Here is a 19,301-nt window from a genome sequence, read left to right on the forward strand (position 1 = left end):
AAATGTTGTTTCCACAGCACATTTTTATACAAATGTCATAGTAATAATATTAATAGTGCTGCATTAATAGCTAATAATATATAAGCTATATCAGAGGATTTTAATAGCAGGGATGCTCAAACGGGAAAATCCCATTATGAGGCAGATGGATATTTTAAATTAAGAAAAATATATACCTATATGTAGTATTGTGTGATCTGTCATGATCAGCTTGTAATTATGCAGCGAATGTTTATGTCTGATTATGTGGATGTTAAGCTGGAACAGATCTGTCACACACACACTGCCACTTCCCCTCCTCTTACAGCTTGTCTAGTGCAGATTATCCTCGCTTACGACCGCTTACACAAATCTCTGCGTTTTAGACGGACTGTTTGTGTATGTGTGTATGTATTCCTTATGTCGTGCGGACAAAATGTCCCCAGAACTATTACAATAACAGTAATATTGAAGCTTGTGAGGACATTATTTTTGTTCTTCAAGGAAAACAGCTCAAAAATGACAGAGTGAAAAGTATTTAGAAAAGCTACAAACATGCTAATTGTTTCCTGTGTTAGTAGGGTTTAGGGGAATGGTTGGAGTAGGGGGATAGAATATTCATTCATTCGTTCATTCATTGATTTTTCCTTTGGCTTAGTCCCTTTATTATTCAGGGGTCACCACAGTGGAATGAACCGCCAACTTGTCCTGCAAATGTTTTACACAGCAGATGGCAGTGCTGTGAAACATCCATACACTCTCATTCACACACATGGACTAAGAGCAATTTAGTTTATTCAATTCACTCATAGCGACAGTGCTAACCATTGACCCACCGTGTCACCCCAAAATAGAAGATATACAGTAGTTTGTGTAGTATAAAAATCATTAAGTATATAAGAGTCTCCATTAAAATATTAAGAACAGGTCTCTTTGTTTGAGTCAACCGCACACACACACATATATACACACACACACACACACACACACACACACACACACACACACACACACACACACACACACACACACACACACACACACACACATATATATATATATATTTCCCAAATGATGCTTAACAGAGCAAGGAAATTTTCACAGTATGTCTGATAATATTTTTTCTTCTGATGAAAGCCTTACTTGTTTTATTTCGGCAAGAATAAAAGCAGTTTTAGATTTTTTTAAAAAAATTTAAGGTCAAAATTATTAGCCCCTTTAAGCTTTTTTTTTTCCCGTAGTCTACAGAACAAACCATCGTTCTACAATAACTTGCCTAATTACCCTAACCTGCCTAGTTAATCTAATTAACCTAGTTAAGCCTCTAAATGTCACTTTAAGCTGTATAGAAGTGTCTTGAAATAAAAACTATTATGTTTAGAAATGAACATCTTCTCTCCGTTTAACAGAAATTGGGGAAAAAAAATAAACAGGGGGCTAATAATTCTGAATTCAACTGTAAGTAGTACATAAGCAGTAAATATAATTGACTTTACTTTACAACAGCTTCTCCTAAAGGATATGAGGGCATAAAAATGCCAGCCAAAATACATGCCTAAGTCTGAGCTACATTTTTTTGTCAACCCAGGCTCATTATTTATACGTACCCCTATACACATTTTTGGAGATTGAGATTCTTTAAACATTGTGCAGTTTAATTTTTGGATATTTTTTGCATTTGTTTAATAATATGTTGTAACCAGAGATTTCTAGATGGATAAAAGCAACATAGCTTGTGTGTTAGTCTAGTTACCCAGCTGTGGAAAGCATTGAAATGTTGCACCTGAAGCTGATAAACAAGGTTTACTTCACGCTGTGATGTTTATAAGGAACTCGTCTCCCTCTGCTTTATCTTCAATCCCTTTCTCTATCCTTGATTTTTCTCAGAACTCCCTCGAGAAGAAGCTAAATTGACTTCATACCTTGTTACTGATAGACTTGGCCTGTTGGTCAGAGAGAAAGAGAGTGAAGGCGAGAGTGATGAAAGAAAATGACAAAGAGAGAAAGCAGACAACGTAATAAAATAAGCAAAGAGCAGGTTTAAAGACAGTTTACCGCAAAATGTCAGTTCTGTCATCATACTAACCCTTGTGCTCCAAGAATTACTTCTTATTTGACCAAGAAATGAGGTCCCATCATGCTCCTTTTTCATCATTTGATGCACATGCTGCACAGCAAAAAAATATTTTTTATCTTTTATCTTTTTTTATTTTTTCTTTTATTTCTAGTCCAAACATCTAAAGAATCTTAAATCAAGAAGCCAAAAATATTGCCATGTTTTCAGAAATAATATATATTTTTCTTCCACATAATCAATAATCTGTAAATGGGGTAAGCAAAATGTCAAAGCAAAAACAAGATTATTTTGCTTGTTTTAAGGAAAACTCACAAAATTTTGACATTATTTCTGGAAACAAGGCAATATTCTTTGTCTTCTTGATTTAAGATTTTTTTTTTTTTTTAGAAATTTAAGAAAGACACTTTAGAATTTTTTGAATTTTAAAAAAGACAAAAAGTAAGAAACACATTTTTTAGCAGTGTGGAATTTATCCTATATAAATGTGTTAACATGTACATTTATGTGTTAATGTGTTAAGTTTATCTTCCTCTGTGTATTCATTTTGTTAATGTACATTTTCAATATTTATGCACATCCTGGTATTTCCATTAAGATTTTTTTAATACCACACAGGTGTATGGAAACATATTGTCTGGGTCTGGTGTCTTTGTTGTGTTTGTGTCATGTGATGTTATGTTGTGCCATCTTCCATGTGCCTGTGGTTATGTCATGTGACCCCTTTGTTCTGTCAGTCATTGCCCTGCCTTTGCCTCTGTATTCCACTCATCTGGCTGCGCCTTGTCCCTTTGTCCTGTCAGCTGTGTCGAGCTCTTCCCTCCCTCCAGCTACACCTTGGTCCTCTGTCGCTTTGGCTCTGCCACTGGCTTCTGGACCAACATCATTGCCTTGTCCGAGTAGGCTATCTGCTTCACTTTGACTCTGGAAACTCAACATCACCTCTGGCTGCGCCTTGACCCATTGTCCTTCCAGCTGTGTGGAGCTCTTCCCTCCCTACAGCTACACCTTGGTCCTCTGTCGCTTTGGCTCTGCCGCTGGCTTCTGGACTTGCATCATTGCCTCATCAGGGTGAGCTGTCTTCTTTACCTTGGCCCTCTGGGAACTCGGCATCACCCTCTGGCTGCGCCTTGTCCTTCCATCCTGCTGGCTGCGTTGAGCTCCTCCCTCCCTCCAGCTACACCTTGGTCCTCTGTCACTCTGGCTCTGCTGCGGACTTCTGGACCAACATCGTTGCCTCATCCACGTGAGCAATCTGCTCCACCCTGACTCTGGGAACTCAGCGTCACCCTCTGGCTGTGCCTTGTCCCTCCCTTCAGCTACACCTTGGTCCTCTGTCGCTCTGGCTCTCCTGCGGGCTTCTGGATCAACATTGCCTCATTTTGGAGAACCGTCTGCTCCACCTTGACTCTCTGGGAACTCAGCATCACCCTCTGGCTGTGCCTTGTCCTTCCGTCTTGCTGGCTGCGTTGAGCACCTCCCTCCATCTACACCTTGGTCCTCTGTCGCTCTGGCTCTGCCACAGGCTTCTGGATCAATTTCATTGCCTTGCCCGGGTAAGCCATTTTCTCCACCTTGGCCCTCTGGGAACTTGGCGTAACCCTCTGGCTGTGCCTTGTTCCTCCATCCTGCTGGCTGCGTTGAGCTCCTCCCTCCCTAGAGCTACACCTTGGTCCTCTGTCGCTCTGGCTCTGTCGCGGGATTCTGGACCAACGCCATTGGCTCATCCGGGTGAGCCGTCTTCTCCACCTTGGCCCTCTGGGAACTTGGCGCCACCCTCGCCATGCAGCTCTTTGTCTACTCCTTTGGCTTCACCTTCCTTAGCGGCGTCTTCCTCAGTCAGCCCCCTGGAGTCAGTAGCCACTCCTCCTCAATGGTTCCTCAGTTTTAGTGCTCCTGCTCCAGCCCCCTTCCTGGTTCTTCCCTCCTGTGACTCTTCCCTTGCCTCCTCCTCCTCTCCTCGTTCTCAAGCCCTTCTCCTGGCTTCTCCTTTCTGTGTCTCTGCCCTAGTCACATATTCCACTCTGTGTCTTTTAGCTACTCTCCTGACACCACCCATCTGTGACTCCTCCCTGGCCACGTTCTCCACTCCTCATCTTCCAGCTCCTCTACTGGTTCTGCCCACCTGTGACTCCTCCCTGGCCACACCCTCCCATTCTCCTGTGTGTTGTTTTTTGTTATGTTGAAGGCGCGTAGTTGCTATCTGTGACACATACAGCTTTTTTCCCCTTTTATTTCTGAGGGAGCATAACATATTTATGTTCAGATGTGTGTCTTTTCTGATAGTAAACTTACTCGTTTGCTCACGTAGTACAGCTTTACACTTTTTACACTCAGCATAGCACCAATTTGCACAGTTTTAGAGCTCAAATGTGTGCAGAAAGGTGAACATTTGAACACATCTATTGGGCTTTTTTTTTGTAACTTAATCTTGTATTGCAACATGAAAATTAGCAGCATGGATATTCTGTCAAATCTTTCTTGAATCTGTAGGATTTTGTGCATTCGTCATTGTAGGTATTTAGAACCAGTTAGATTTAAAATCCAGCACAAATGGAGCTCTAATGCAGCCATTCACTCAACAGCAGCGTATAGCAGAAAAAGAAGAGTTTAAAAGACTATCTTTTAAAAGGAATGTCCATCCGTCTGAGACTAACAATGAATATAAATGTTAAACATTCCTATTACTCAAGCCGCAGTCAGAATAAAGTGAAGAGAGAGTGCTGGTTATAGACCGCATTTGTTAAAGTGAAATGCAGTGAAAACATTTCATGTGGATGGAAGAGCGTGCAATAAAAATGTGAAGGGGGGTTGGATGAGAGGTGCTGATGTAGATGTTACGCACTCACTATATATTTGTGGCTCCCAGACATCCTGGGGTCTTAAGAGTCTGACAAATTTGATTTCACAGCCTACAGAACACACATAAATGTGCACGCATGCACACACATGTATGCACGCACACGGTAGGTATACTGGCATTTGCAAGGGCTGGGCATGGGCAGTCAAAGCGTACTGCACGAAACCTGCTAAATCAAGCATAACCACTGAGAGAAGATCAACAGCTGTTAAAGTTAAAATAGAGTTTGTCATTATTCCTAGATAAAATATATATTTTTTCTTTGCGTTTGATGCATAACGCTGACAAAAAAGGACAGTGGTGTAGGATAAATGACAAAAATGACTACATTGAACACCAAAAATCAATATACACCTTGTATGACATATGTACAACACCAAAATGCACTTATACACTTACTGGCCACTTTATTAGGTACACCTTACTAGTCCTAGGTTCAACTCCCTTTTGTCGTTAGATCTGCCTTAATCCTTCGTGGCGTAGATTCAACAAGGTAATGGAAATACTCCTCAGAGATTTTGGTCCATATTGATATGATAGCATCAAGCAGATGCTGCAGATTTGTCGGCTGCCATCAATGATGTGAATCTCCCGTTCCACCCCATCCCTAAGGGACTCTATTGGATTGAGATCTGGTGATTGTGGAGGCCATTTGAGTACAGTAAACTCATTTTCAAATAACAGTCAGAATGTCGCAGCAGAAATCGAGACTCATCAGACCAGGCAACTTTTGTTCAATCTTCAATTGTCCAATTTTGGTGAGCCTGTACGCGAATCGTAACCTCAGTTTTCTGTTCTTAGCTGACAGGAGTGGCACCCGGTGTGGTCTTCTGCTGCTGTAGCCCATCTGCCTCAATGGTCAATGTGTTGTGCATTTAGAGATGCTCTACTGCATACCTTGATTGTAACGAGTGATATCAGCTGAAACCAGCCTGGCTATTCTCTTCTGACCTCTGGTATAAACAAGGCATTTGCACCTACAAAACTAGATAACACGTATTTTGTATTTTTCAACACATTTTAAAGAAGTTGGAACAGTAAAGCATTTACATTTGTTGCCATATTTTTTCACAACACTTAAAAGGCGTTTAGTGACTAAAGATACAAGTCTTACATGCAAGCAAACAAGTCTTAAGGTGGGCAACAGTACAGGGTCTTCGTTGTTGTATTTTGTATTCTCTATTGGAGACAGGTCAGGGCTGCAGGCAGGCCAGTGTGGTTGTATATTTTAATTATATAAATCATTAAAACCAATCCAATCTGAATTGCCTATACAAATCATTAGTAATTTCAGTTTTAATTCCATAACTGATTAATGTACATCCATAACAAATTCCAATATCAGTAAATACCATCTGCTCTGACAATGTTGGGAAGAAGCATTTGTTTTTGAGAGACAAAAACTATTTTAGTAATAGATTTGCAGCTTCAGGTAATATAATGAGTTTTTGGGAAAGTGCTTAAGTCATATATGCACTGTGGGCACTTGGATTAAAAAGACTGAATTGACTATTAGCATTATTAGCATTGACTAAATTGATTGGTAAACACATCTGATAGGCCATTGTATTTATGTGTGATTTTTGCACGTGATGTAGCTATGAACTAGTTTTATATTAGTTTATACTGGTTACATGGCAGACATGGCACTCTCTTGCTCTCGTTAACCTGCTTACATACCTGTGCTATATGACAATATAAAAGCTGTTTAGGTCCAAATGTATAAGATTTAAGGTTTGGGACTGCTGAAGTCTGTTCTGAAGTGAAAGTGTCAGACTTGATGTCATTCGCTACATTTTTTTTGATGATACCGACTCACATTACAGGTGAAAATCCAATCTACCTGCTTACACTGCAGACACGATTCACAGTTCCGATTCATATTGGTCAAATTTCCACATATGAACAAGGCATGAATCTGATTTGAGTAAATCTGAATCCATGTGATTTGTTCCTGCTTACACGAACATGGGCCATATCCGATCTGTGCCACATGGGAGAAACAAATCGGAATTGAGTCAAATGAACAGTGCAGTGTTAATGCGGCCTAAATGTTCTCCTGGAATCATGCATAAGTTGGAGGTTCAGGTTGATGAACTTTTTCCAATGTTTCATAACTGGGCTTGAACTGATATGGTAAAATCAGCACCATTGATACACTCACTGAGAATTTATTCAAGTGTCATTGAAGTTTTTAAAATCCATTTCCTTTCTTTCTTTCTTTCTTTCTTTCTTTCTTTCTTTCTTTTTTATTAGTTTGAACTTTCTTCTTGTTGAAATGATCTGTGGACACATGGTGGACTACGAGTTTAAAAAGCCAATCGAGTGTTTGTTGATTTTCTGAATATGTAGGTGTGTGTAATTGTACTGACATTTACTTACTTCCTGTTTGCTCAGGACTACCTGCAGGGCTGTCAATTTGGCAGCAGTTCTGCCTCTCTCTTTTTAACACACACACACACACACACACAATACAAGCACAACACAAACACACACAATCGCATACGAATAAACTAAACTTCACACCAGTGGGGTTTATTTTCTGTTTGTTTTTTTTTTGGCTAACAAATGTCTCACCCTCATAGATGAGTGTTAACATATGGCATGGGAACGTGCAAACACAAATTCTCGTTGTGCCAAACACTAAATGACTTAAATCTGTTGAATTTGGCAGCCTACTTCCAGCTTGTTTAGGAAAAAATCCAGTCTTCAAAAAGTCAGAGCTGTCTGGATACACATGCTTGATTACATCCCAATACAATGTGCTTTTCCTGATGGAAATACCAAAGCTCGCAAGGCAGAAATAGAACAGTGTCAAAGATGTAGGTAACCTTGGCTTTTGTGCTCAAATTATGTGTAAATCGACTGTCAATCTTAATCAAGTATGCAAATAATTTAACACTGAACGTGGTGCTGAGAGGGGGAGCAGTGTAGAGTGGTTGACGAAAATTCAGCATTCATTCATTTATTTTCCTTTGGCTTAGTCCATTATTTATCAGGGGCTGCCACAGCAGAATGAGCACCCCTTTGTGTCATCATTTCTATACGCCCGTATGCATAATTATAAAATCAGGCTGTACATGTAATTACTAATGATAGTCTAATTGGTCCCACTTTATATTAAGTGGCCTTAACTAATATGCACTTACACTAGAATTAATAGTTTGTTTCAATGTTATTATTGTGTAAATAGATGTATTTACTGTGTACTTATGCTTGATTGAATTCCTGTTTTTACAGTTTTTCTAGTTTGCTTTGACCTGGTTAAAGAAACTAGGTTCCTCTTCATTTTCATTATCACTATCCCAGCAGAGCAGAAGACAGGTCTTGCAAATGTGTAAACCCTTTCTCATTGGGTTGACACATTTTCCCCACCATTTTTCCAAACAGTTAACACAGATGTCATTCAAGCAGTCCAAACTCCATTGTTTTAGTTTTGGTAACCAAACAGAATCCATCTATTCCTAACTATTAAAAACTACCAACATCAGTATGAAATCTCTGAAGCACCGGTTTGACACTCCTTCACACAAATCTTCAATTAGCCATCATTCTGCAAACCTTATAAAAACGATGGAAGGTCTGTGTTGTTCTGTGCCAGCATTGATGGAGGAGGTCAGTATGGCTATGTCCTATACTCCCAATAGTTTTGACTGTATATTAGTTTACATGTGTTTTCTCTAATATTTACAGTATTTTATTACTTTTGTCTGTTTCTTTTTATATACAGTATTTCAGTTTTCAGCCACAGTTTGAAAAATGTCATGAATTCAATATATATTCAATCAAAGCACATCTTATTCTTGATCCAATTCTTTGCAAAAAGGCGAATTTGACAGCCCAAATAGAGACAACAAATGCCATTGGCTATAAGCTACAATGGCAATCAATGGTGGTGCATTTTGAGTTCTGTATTGTTGTCCATTGTGTAATGATTAATTGAAAGAGCTCATATACTTGTTTGCAAGTTGTGTAGTTTGAAGGTGAAACTAGCTTTTGTTGCATATGTTAAATGTTTTTGTCAGGGTTGGTGATGGGAAATGGGGAAAAAGGAGCGAGGACTCAAATGCAGGGAAATGGGATTTTATTAAATAATAAAAATAAAATAAAATGCAAAACAAACTACCCCGAGGGGGAAAACATTAACAAAACAAATACATACACATACAAACAGGACTGGGCAGACTGGCAAGGATGAGGACTGGAAAACCAACAGGACAAGACTTCATACAACGACAAAATGTGATGACGAACTGACACAGGACAGCAAAAGTGAGGGGTATATAAACTGTAGAAAATTAACACACAAACAGGTGAACACAATTAACTAATAATGGGTTAACAAGGAGGGTGGGACAAGACAATAGATGGGAGAGCGCATGACACAGAGAGACAATACAAGCCATGCGCTCACATAACACAACAAGAACATGCAGCCAATGAGAGAACTCATTAACCGCATGTTCATGACAACAAACACAACACTGAAGCACACGACAAAAGCACGTGACCACAATGTAAACACCGAGCCACGTGCTTTGACAAGAGACGCAAGACACGAGCACACGATAGATAAACACCTTACCGTGCGCTCACACTTAAGCAACGCACATGCTTCATCTCAGCGCCAACCAAAACTGAAACCAACTAGACGGAGGCGCCGAGAATAAAGCAGCGCGCTGCTGACAGAACAAACACAAACACTAGTACAAGAGCGCGCGCGTCTGAGGGACGCAGAGCGTGCGCGGCCACATCATGTGGCAGCGCGCACACTCTGCGTACACCCACGACGGCGCGCGCGCACACAGAGACAGAAACAGGACCAGACATTGAGTAGTGTCAGAGCTCTGCCACCAAAACAAGAATTTACAAGACCAAAGTGGCAGAACCCTGACAGTTTTGACACGTGCCTTTTGCAAGCTATATGTGTCATTTTGCCCATGAGTGCCGCTGTTTAGGCCTGTGTGTTAACTGTTTTGAAAATGTGGAGTTTCAGTTGACAACTGCATCCAAGCAATCGAGAAAAACTGTAATTACATCTGTAATAACTTCTGTAATTACATTTGTAAATACACTGTTAACCATCCCTTTCAACTTAACCCATACTTAAACCTACCCATACCACCAAACCTGTCTATAACCCAACCTCTATCCCAACTCAAGAGCACCACAAGTGTTCTCAAATACTTTATGAACACAGTAAGTACATTGTATTTATATTTTTGATGCAATTACATAGTAGTTAATGACACTTAATATAAAGTGGGACCGTTGAATTACTGACAGGTTACTGATTTAAAATAGTTATCAAAGTAGACTGTTGATTTCTTTAAGTGCCCCTATTGCAGTTTTTTCCAACTGCTTACACACGTTTTCAAAAGTCTAAACACAATTTTCAAAACAGCACACACAAAATGCTAAATGTCTCACATTTCCTTCAGAATGCAACAAAGCAATTGCAGTTGCATTACAGTTTTTCCTATTTGCTTTGACCTGGTTAAAGAAACTAGACCCTTCTGAAAAAAACTGCTTAAACTAGCCTAGGCTGGTTATATCTGGTCGACCAGGCTGGTTTTAGAGGGGTTTTGGCCATTTCCAGGCTGGTTTCCAGACTTTTCTAGCCTGGTCTTAGCTGGTCAGACTGAGAGATGATCAGCTAAAACCAGCTTGACCATCCTAGCCAGGCTGGAAGCTGAGCCAAAACCAGCTATGTCCAGCTTAAACCAGCCTAGGCTGGTTAGCTGGTTTTAGCTGGTCGACCAGGCTGGTTTTAGAGGGGTTTTGGCCATTTCCAGGCTGGTTTCCAGGCTTTTCCAGTCTGGTCTTAGCTGGTCAGACTGAGAGATGTTCAGCTAAAACCAGCTTGACCATCCTAGCCAGGCTGGAAGCCCAGCCAAAACCAGCTATGTCCAGCTTAAACCAGGCTGGTCAAGCTGGTTTTAGCTGGATTTAGCTGGTCATTTTCCAGCCTGACCAGCTAAGACCAGGCTGGAAATGGCTGGAAACCAGCCTGGAAATGGCCAAAACCCCTCTAAAACCAGGCTGGTCGATCAGCTAAAACCACCCAGCCTAGGTTGTTTTCAGCCTTGATTTGAATTTGCCTAATGTTGGTGCACATCTGATCATTTCTTGAAGCTGATTCCAGCAGCGAGGGGCATAGTAGCTGAAAGCCGATTTATTCTGCTTTGACTGAACTCTTGCAATTTCTAGTTTATATGATGCTAAAGATCTGAGTGATCTGTTAGGTTTGTATTCAGTGAACATATCTGTAATGTATTGAGGTCCTGGGCCATTTAGTGATTAAAAGACAAGTAAAAATATTTTAAAATCTATTCTTAATGTAACTGGGAGCCAGTGTAAAGGCCTGAGGACAGGTGTGATGTGCTCTGGTTTCCTGGTTCTGGTCACAATCCTGGCCGCAGCGTTCTGGATGAGCTGCAACTGTCTGACTGTCTTTTTGGGAAGGCCCGTGAGGAGGCCGTTACAGTAATCCACCCTGCTGCTGACAAAAGCATGAAGAAGTTTCTCTAAGTCTTCACTGGAAATAAAGCATCTGATTCTTGCAATGTTTTTGAGATGATAGTATGCTGATTTAAGTGTATAGTTTTTACAAGAGTGATTAATTATGCAAAGGATTTGTAGTGTTTTGCTAATTGGGTGTGTGGTTGTGCTATATGTGTGTACTGTTTTGAAAACCCGGGCCCTGTTTAAAAAATCGTGCTTAAGCAATCCAAAAAAAAAACTGTATTACTGCAATATTTATTAAATAAAATTTTGAATTTTCTTAAAAAAAAAACTGCAGTAATTTTTTGTAAGGGGTGTCTTTAGTCTGGACTTAAACTGACAGAGTATTTTTGCCTCCTAAACATTTTAAGGCTGCTCCAAACTTTAGGTGCCAGATTTGAGAATGATCTACTGCCTTGAGTTGACTTATGCCTTGAATCCACTGAGTGGTATAGCTCTGTGTAGTACAATACAAATTAGTACACATCACCCAGCTCGGGTTTGCATTTACAAAACCTTCTTATGCCAAAAAAGTTGCAATCGCCATCATTCTTGCTTGAAGAAGAAAGCTGTTTGAGCCATTCACAAACCTGTCTTTTGCTTGCTAAAATTAATTAGAGAAAGTAAATGGTGACCCCTGCACATTCTACGTTTAGGCACGTGAACGGCCCCATAAACAGCAATGGAGGACATACAGCAGGTCTTGTTTTAGCTTCTCGGCATGTGGCTGTTCCTCAGAAGAAAACCACAAGCTTTGTTTGAGCGTGGGTGGATCATAGTTCAATGGTGAGCACCATCATTTTATTCAACCCATGCTCATTCTGAAAAAGTACCCCTATATGCATTTCTGGAGAGAGCAAAATTCGTCCCAGGAGCTACTTTTTGTTTTCGTGAATCCTCCAGAGGCCGCTTTGTATGCTTTTTCAGATCTTGAATTTCTCTTGCGAGGGCCATTCGCACCTGCTTTTCTCACGTAAATCCACTGTTGACTGACTGACTGACTGACCAACCGATGATCCCCTTTCCCTAAACCTAATCAATTTTAATAAACACAGATTGACCCACCCACGTACTACTCTAAACCCAACCGTAGTGTTTTGAAAAACAGTCCAGAAAAAGAAAACCCCCAATTTTTAAATTCTGATTAAGATACATTCAGATTTTACCACATTCTCACCCTGTTATTGACCTGTTTATTTAATGTTTTGGCTTCTGTTTTTGTCTTACCTGCTTTCTGGAACCGTTCTTCACCAGACTCAAACCCTGTTGTTGTGGTCAACTCCACTCTGAAGTCTGCCGACGTACCTGTCGAGCTACCAGGCAAACTAGTAACAGTGGAAAAGCCGTCTACACAGAGATAAGCTGGTAAGCATGTAAAGAAACGGTGTCATACCGCCCTTTAGTGTCCGTTTAAAGATGAAATGCAACCATACGTACTTCTGGCTACATATTTTGTGATCTCCAGAAACGTATATAGGGCTACATTCTCAGAATGAGCCTGTGTTGATTTTATTATAACGATGTAATGTTTTAGCTGTGTATTTGAAGATGGTGCTTCCTGTGTTGTTGTTCTCCTGACTGCACATATAAGTGATTATTTTCTGTAACTAGTAGCATTCAGCAGCAAGTCCAGCTCCACCCTATAAGGTACTTGCTAGGTACCCTTATGAAGGGATCCCAAAAAAGTGGTATGGAATGGTTTGCTATTTTGGTACGTCTGACAATAGAAATGGAAATAAATGCATTACATACTGTACCAAACAGTAGAGCAAATGAGCCAATCCTACAAAGTAATAATTTGGTAATTCAAAAACAGGGCATTAGGGGCCCATCAGTCCTTGTCTAAGAGTGCTCATGTGCTAATGTGATGTAAGAGGTCGAATTTCAGAGCCTTACTGAACAGCACACTAGAGAAAAAGGCACAAAATAGAAAATGATTGGGAAGCTGGATGAAGATGAATGATTAGAAGCGTGTGAAACAGATGAAATGAGACGATTCAGAGAAATAGAGCGAGATTGAAATGGCTCTCTGGTGAAAAAGGACAATATAGAGGTTTAAAAGTTTAATGCGAATGTCTGTCATGTCCTCTTTTTTTTTTTTTGAATGTCATCCTTTCTCACCTAAAGTGCTTTTTGTGAATGTGTGTGCGTTATATCACAGGCCCCTATGTCTTATAATAAGGTGCAAACAGATTCAGCCAATCAGCAGACTGTATTATATCTACGACAGCCAGAGCACAGGGGGGACTGACAGATGGCTGTACTGAGCGTGTGCGCATACATGTTCACACTTTGCATGGGATGAAATGTTGTAGCTTCGTGCGTGTACATGAACATATTTGTTTTTGTTTACACATGGATATTTGTTTAGACCATATCCTTCAAGAGTATATGTTCTGTATGTGTGTGTTTGTGTGTCTGTGTTGGCTGCAGTTCCAGAAATATCAGGAGGTCTACAGTATGTGTAGATGCTTTATCACAGTGTGTTTCAGAGCAGCCGTTGACCACCATGTACTCCACACAGCCCAGCAGGTCAGTGCATCTGCCCTCTGCACACACCAGCTAGTCAACAGACCCCTCAACCACAAATGCACAATGAAGTTGAGTTGTGACTGTATGTGAATCACAGAGTAAGGGATGTTTTCTGGAGTTTATCAGTGTGTAGTTTTCACTTCTATAGGGCACTTATTCACAGAGGCTTAGGCCCGATCCCAATTCTACCCCTTACACCTTCCCCCTACTCTTCATTTTGCGTGTTCATGTGAAGGGGTGGTTTAAAAAAAAAGCAAAAAATAAAAATAAAAATTGCTATCTATAATCCGTAATAACATCTATTCACATCTGTCCCTTGATGATGGTCAAATTTCCTGTCAGAAAAGTCTGGAAACAACCATTTTTTACTGTGACTAGTAAAATCTTAATGTTGTTTTCCGGTTTACATAGATTAATATGGCCACGGTGTAAATGCACAGTACAATTACAAGCTTATTGTGGCTCAGTGGTCGCCTCACAGCAAGAAGGTCGCTGGTTCAAGTCCTTTTTTTGTGTGGATTTCTGTGTGGAGTTTGCATGATCTCTCCATGTAGGCATAGGTTTCCTCCGGGTGCTCCCGTTTTCCCCTAAAAGTCCAAAGACATGCGGTATAGGGGAATTGAATAAACTAATTGACCGTAGTGTATGCATGCATTTATGTATGTTTCCCAGTACTGTTTTACTGCTGGAAGGGAATCCGCTGTGTAAAACATATGCTGGATGGATTGGTGGTTCATTCCACTGTGGTGACCCCTGATGAATAAAGAGACTAAACCGAAGGAAAATAAATTAATGAAAACTCTGGGAAAAGGATGAGGACCAGAACTTAAACTAGGAGGGACAAAAGAAAAGGTAACTAACTTCTGGAACTAAATTAAATACACTGATAGTGTAGGGAGAATCTGTCTTTTTGGATGGTGACAAGGCTGGAGTGAAGTGAGAGTGCACTATTTATAGTGCCGTGGTGATGAACAGTGATGTGGTGCAGGTGTGAAGCTGATCAGTGCACAGATGACGGTGCTCAGGGTGAAAGAGTAGAGGGGTCTGACTGTGACAGAACAATGCAGCAGTCACACTAGAGTTTAAGCTTGTGAAATTCTGTTGTACGGCGCTGGGAAAAGGGATTAAACAAAATGGTTAGATATTTTAAATAGCAAGCTATTGGTGCATATTTTAAATTTCTGTCCAGAGAGGTCATGTTTTGATCCTTGATTAGTTTCTCGCAGTTAAGTGATGCAATTTTGCAGGCCAGAGTTCCCCAAGCTTGTACTTTGCAACGCAGTGTACTGCGAAACTTGATGCTCGAACTTGCATTTCCAGTCTGAGTCATTTGCATGCGTATGAATGGAAGTCTATGGGGGAGAAAAGTCTAGTGTGACCGCAGCTTTAAGGCTGATTTATACTTCTGCGTCAAACGCCGGCGTATGCTACGGCACTGACGCATAGCGCTTCGGTGTGGCAGTTGGCGTCGCTGACGTGCACCTCTCAAAAAATATAACTACACGTCGCAACGATGCATAATGCAAGCTCTGTGATTGGTCGGCTTGGTATCGCTGACGAGTCTGGGTGGGACCGAGAGCCACGTGAATGGTGCGAGCCTGATGGAGCGATTGTTTACAAGTGTGGAGTCCCATGAAGGAGCTCCGGATGCAAAGTTTTGTTTTGTGTTTACCTCATAGTTAAAGTTGTTGCACGTCCGCCGGTTCCTGCCTCGAAATGAGCGAGTTTGAGCCACTTGTACATCCCGGAAGTGTTCAGGAAAAGCAAAACAGCAGCGAAGAAACTCGACACAGAGGAACATTTACACCTCACTGCCAACTAGTGTTTCAGAGGTGTTAATGCACACCAACAGAGACAAATGTAATCAAGAATAAGTTTAAAACCTTTTTAAAACAGTGCATGTTTGTGATGAATTACAGCGAATTACTTCATCTTTATTTATCACCACAAAACACATTTCAGTACAATAATAAAGGAAAACGCTTCAATACCGGTTTGTGGACAATAAATCTGAGTTATTCTCTACATTAGCATAACGGATATCCATACAGCAAGTGAAAACGTAGCCCCGTGGATGTTTCTGAAGACCGCGATTTATGTGGCCGGAGGTACGTATGGCTGCATTAAATTTTTTCAAGTGAACGCTATGGGGCGGTGTGACGCCACTGCTCTTCGTGAGAATAGCTTTACGCGAGAACAGCGCTCGCAATAGGTGTTCGATATGTGAAAAAGCACGCACAGCGGCCTCTCATAGATTCGCGAAAACAAAAACTGCACAAATATGTACCTCCCGGGAAGTTTTTTTACGGTCTGCAGAAACCTCTGTGGGGCTACGTTGCCAGAATGAGCCTGGGTTGAGATTGAGACACACTCAATTTGACTGATTAGACTGATTTCTGCTGAGCAGATGTTTTGGGATTTCAGTCGTCATAAACGTTGAGACACATGATGAGATACAGATAATTTTTGTACCAAAATGCAATATTGTAGAAATCAAGTTTTGTTTTTATATAAAGAGCTACCACAATGTGCGCAAACACAATAGTCACATCGCAAAAATATGCAATGTTAAGTCTGGATTATGGATGACTAGGAGCTACAAAAGTTTATTTAATCACTGTATTTATATGGAATTTTTATGATTTATGCAAAAAGAATTTCTTACTTCGAAATTTTGTCTTGTTTCTAGTCCAAATATCTACATTTTAAAAACAAGATTATTATACTTACCCCACTGGCAGATAAAATTTTAATTCACTTAAATCAAGCAAAAAACTCTTTATTTTCTCTAATTTCTTCTGACGGTGAAAACTAAGCAATGTTTGTACTTGGTCTAAGAATTTTGTAGATATTTGGAGTAGGAGTAGAAGCAAGACAACAAAGTAAGAAAAGCTGTTTTTTGCATTGTGATTTATCAAGTTCTGTTCCTGAATACTGTTAGACTGCCCAGAAAACCGTCAAATAGAGCTATTCAAACCATCTTCTGAAACCGTATTTACATTACAATATTTATCACAGATAAATAAAACATTTTAATATCCGATTGATCCAATATTGCACAGCCCTAATTCTCTAATTTTGATCTTTGGTTTACATTATAGGTGTCACTAATGTTGTAGTCGGGCATTTGCTTCGCATGTTTTACAGCTCCACTAGTTCTGGGCCCACCCCCAAGTCTCTGATATCCCTCCTTTAATGTCAGCCTCAGGGATTTTATATTTATGACTTAATATTTATTTGACTCCGAAAAGAACACAAAGTGTTGCTCAGGGTCTTCCGGGAACACTTTTGAGCAATGTGTGAAATCGTTTTATGAACTAAAATAAGTCAGACTTCTGCTTATCTCTGATTAGGAAACGGCTTCACTGCTGAACTCTTTATTATTTTATAATGAGGGGAAACAAAGAGAAGAGTTGGGAATTTACTTAGTGAAAGCAACTGAATGTTACATTTTTTTCTTGCATTTCAAAGCTTTAGCATTTCTGTTTTTAAAGGGGTGGTCCAGAATGTTATTTTTAAGGCTTGGTTGTGTTAATAAGATGCAAAGCAATGTGTGCTCATGTTTAACTTGAAGGAAATCGTGTTATTTTTTCATAAATCTCACTTTGATTATACACAGCTACTCAGCTAACATGAAAACGACTGTCATATTTCCTAGTTCCTCTAAAAGGCCCACCCTCAAGTGACTCTGATTGGTCATCATCATAATATGCTGTGATACGCCGATCGGCTTCACGTCACGCCCTGACAAGCACGCGCGTTTTGTGTAAACAGTCAGTCAGTCAGTCAGTCAGTCAACACGTGTCTGTAACGAGTGAAAATGGGATGCGGCTCCTTTAACTGTTTCTGTGCCTTTTAGTGTGTTTATGCGTGTATACGATGAAGTATTTGTAACACGAGAAGCGCATGTGCGCGGGAGAGATTTTTATTGTTCTTTTTCTCTCATGCTCGGATTAAGTTATTTTCTGTGGTGACAGAATAAAGCACAAGATGTGAGATGAGACCTTTGTGAGCCTGGATTGATTTGTTTTTGATGTTACACTCCAGTTGGGAAATCATTGCTGTATTTTTTTTAAATCAATGCGTTACAGGACGTCTTTCATGCATATGCGGAATATGCCTGTGTAAGTAACATGAATCGTTCACATATCTTTTGCGACTTTATTGTCCGAGTTGTAAAACGCATAGCATAGCTGCCTATAGAGAGAAATTCTGCCGTCTCACACAGATAGACGCAGGTGCTGGCCAAGAGTGCGTGTATGTGTATGTGTGTGTGTGCGTTTACAGCCGTTTGATAAATATGGATTTGTAACGTTAGCTAAGTCGTTAGCGGTTACCATAATTTCCCGTTGTTTACATCTTTGCTACAACACACCGTTAAAGTTAGACACTGTACATGTCATGATCAATTTTAACAAATAAAAACACTTACAGGTCATGACTCAGAGTTCACAGCGTCTCCTTGCTCCATCTTTGAGAAGATTTTAACTGAATCCAGCACTGAACTGGGAGAGATTCTGGAAGCTGTGTTTTGTCAAATCATGCTTGCTATGTATTTTATAGTTCTCTGGAACATAATTAATATTGAACTGTAAGCACTTCTGTGTTTGGGTCGTGTCATTTGGAAGCCCAACAACAGAAACAGAACAGCTCTGTGGAAACAGCAGGATGGCATTTCTCTCTCTGCAGTAACGTTACAGCGCCTCTGGCCACGGCCTTTACCTGCGCAGTGTGGGATGCGCAATAACGAACTTTTGTGATCTCACAGGGGGCGGAAGTATTTTTTGTAGTCTCCAAAATTCGTTAATTGTAGGCGTTGCTAAGCTAACTCTGTACAAATCAAGGTCTCCCTTTGCATTAAACTTTGAATATTTTACATTCAGAGATGCTGTTTATGTTCACACAGATACATTACACATCAACTGAAGTTTAAAATATAATATCGTAGTGGACCACCCCTTTAAGAAAAACTTGTATGCAAATTTTATCTAAGTACTTGTTTGCTTGTATATGCCATCATGCTTGTTTGTCTTTTTCTAAGCACAAAGACAAACACACACACACACACACACACACAGACACACGCGCGCACACACACACACACACACACACACACACACACACACACGCACACACACACACTTCTGCCAGATGACATTTCACTCTTCAGATCTGTCTCTGACACACTGACATGGATAACTAATAACCCATAATCCCCTGGATGCCAACTCCAAACGTCACCCATCAAATGAGCTGCTAAAGAGTCAAATAAAAATTTCAAGCATTAACAGAAATGAAATAGTCAAATTTAACCAATTAGACATTTGTTTAAAATGTCTCTATTTTGCAATT

At 40.2% G+C, this 19,301-nt stretch overlaps 1 protein-coding gene across 9 annotated transcripts in view; it reads left to right on the forward strand.

The window, feature by feature from the left end:
- dlgap1b (discs, large (Drosophila) homolog-associated protein 1b) overlaps positions 1-19,301 on the forward strand; it is a 253,870-nt gene that overhangs the window by 25,305 nt on the left and 209,264 nt on the right. For 4 of the 9 annotated variants that reach the window (XM_087309260.1, XM_087309265.1, XM_087309270.1 and 1 more), the window contains exon 2: positions 12,672-12,782. The exons of 2 other annotated variants lie outside the window; for them this stretch is intronic. The gene's annotated coding sequence lies outside the window, so the exon portion shown is untranslated. Of the gene's footprint in view, positions 1-12,671; positions 12,783-13,850; positions 13,950-19,301 lie in introns of all 9 variants that reach the window. 3 more of the 9 variants (XM_087309262.1, XM_087309266.1, XM_087309271.1) reach the window with 1 other exon arrangement.

Source organism: Danio rerio, chromosome 24 (genome assembly GCF_052040795.2).
Source record: "Danio rerio strain M-AB ecotype USA chromosome 24, GRCz13ab, whole genome shotgun sequence".
NCBI lineage: Eukaryota > Metazoa > Chordata > Actinopteri > Cypriniformes > Danionidae > Danio > Danio rerio.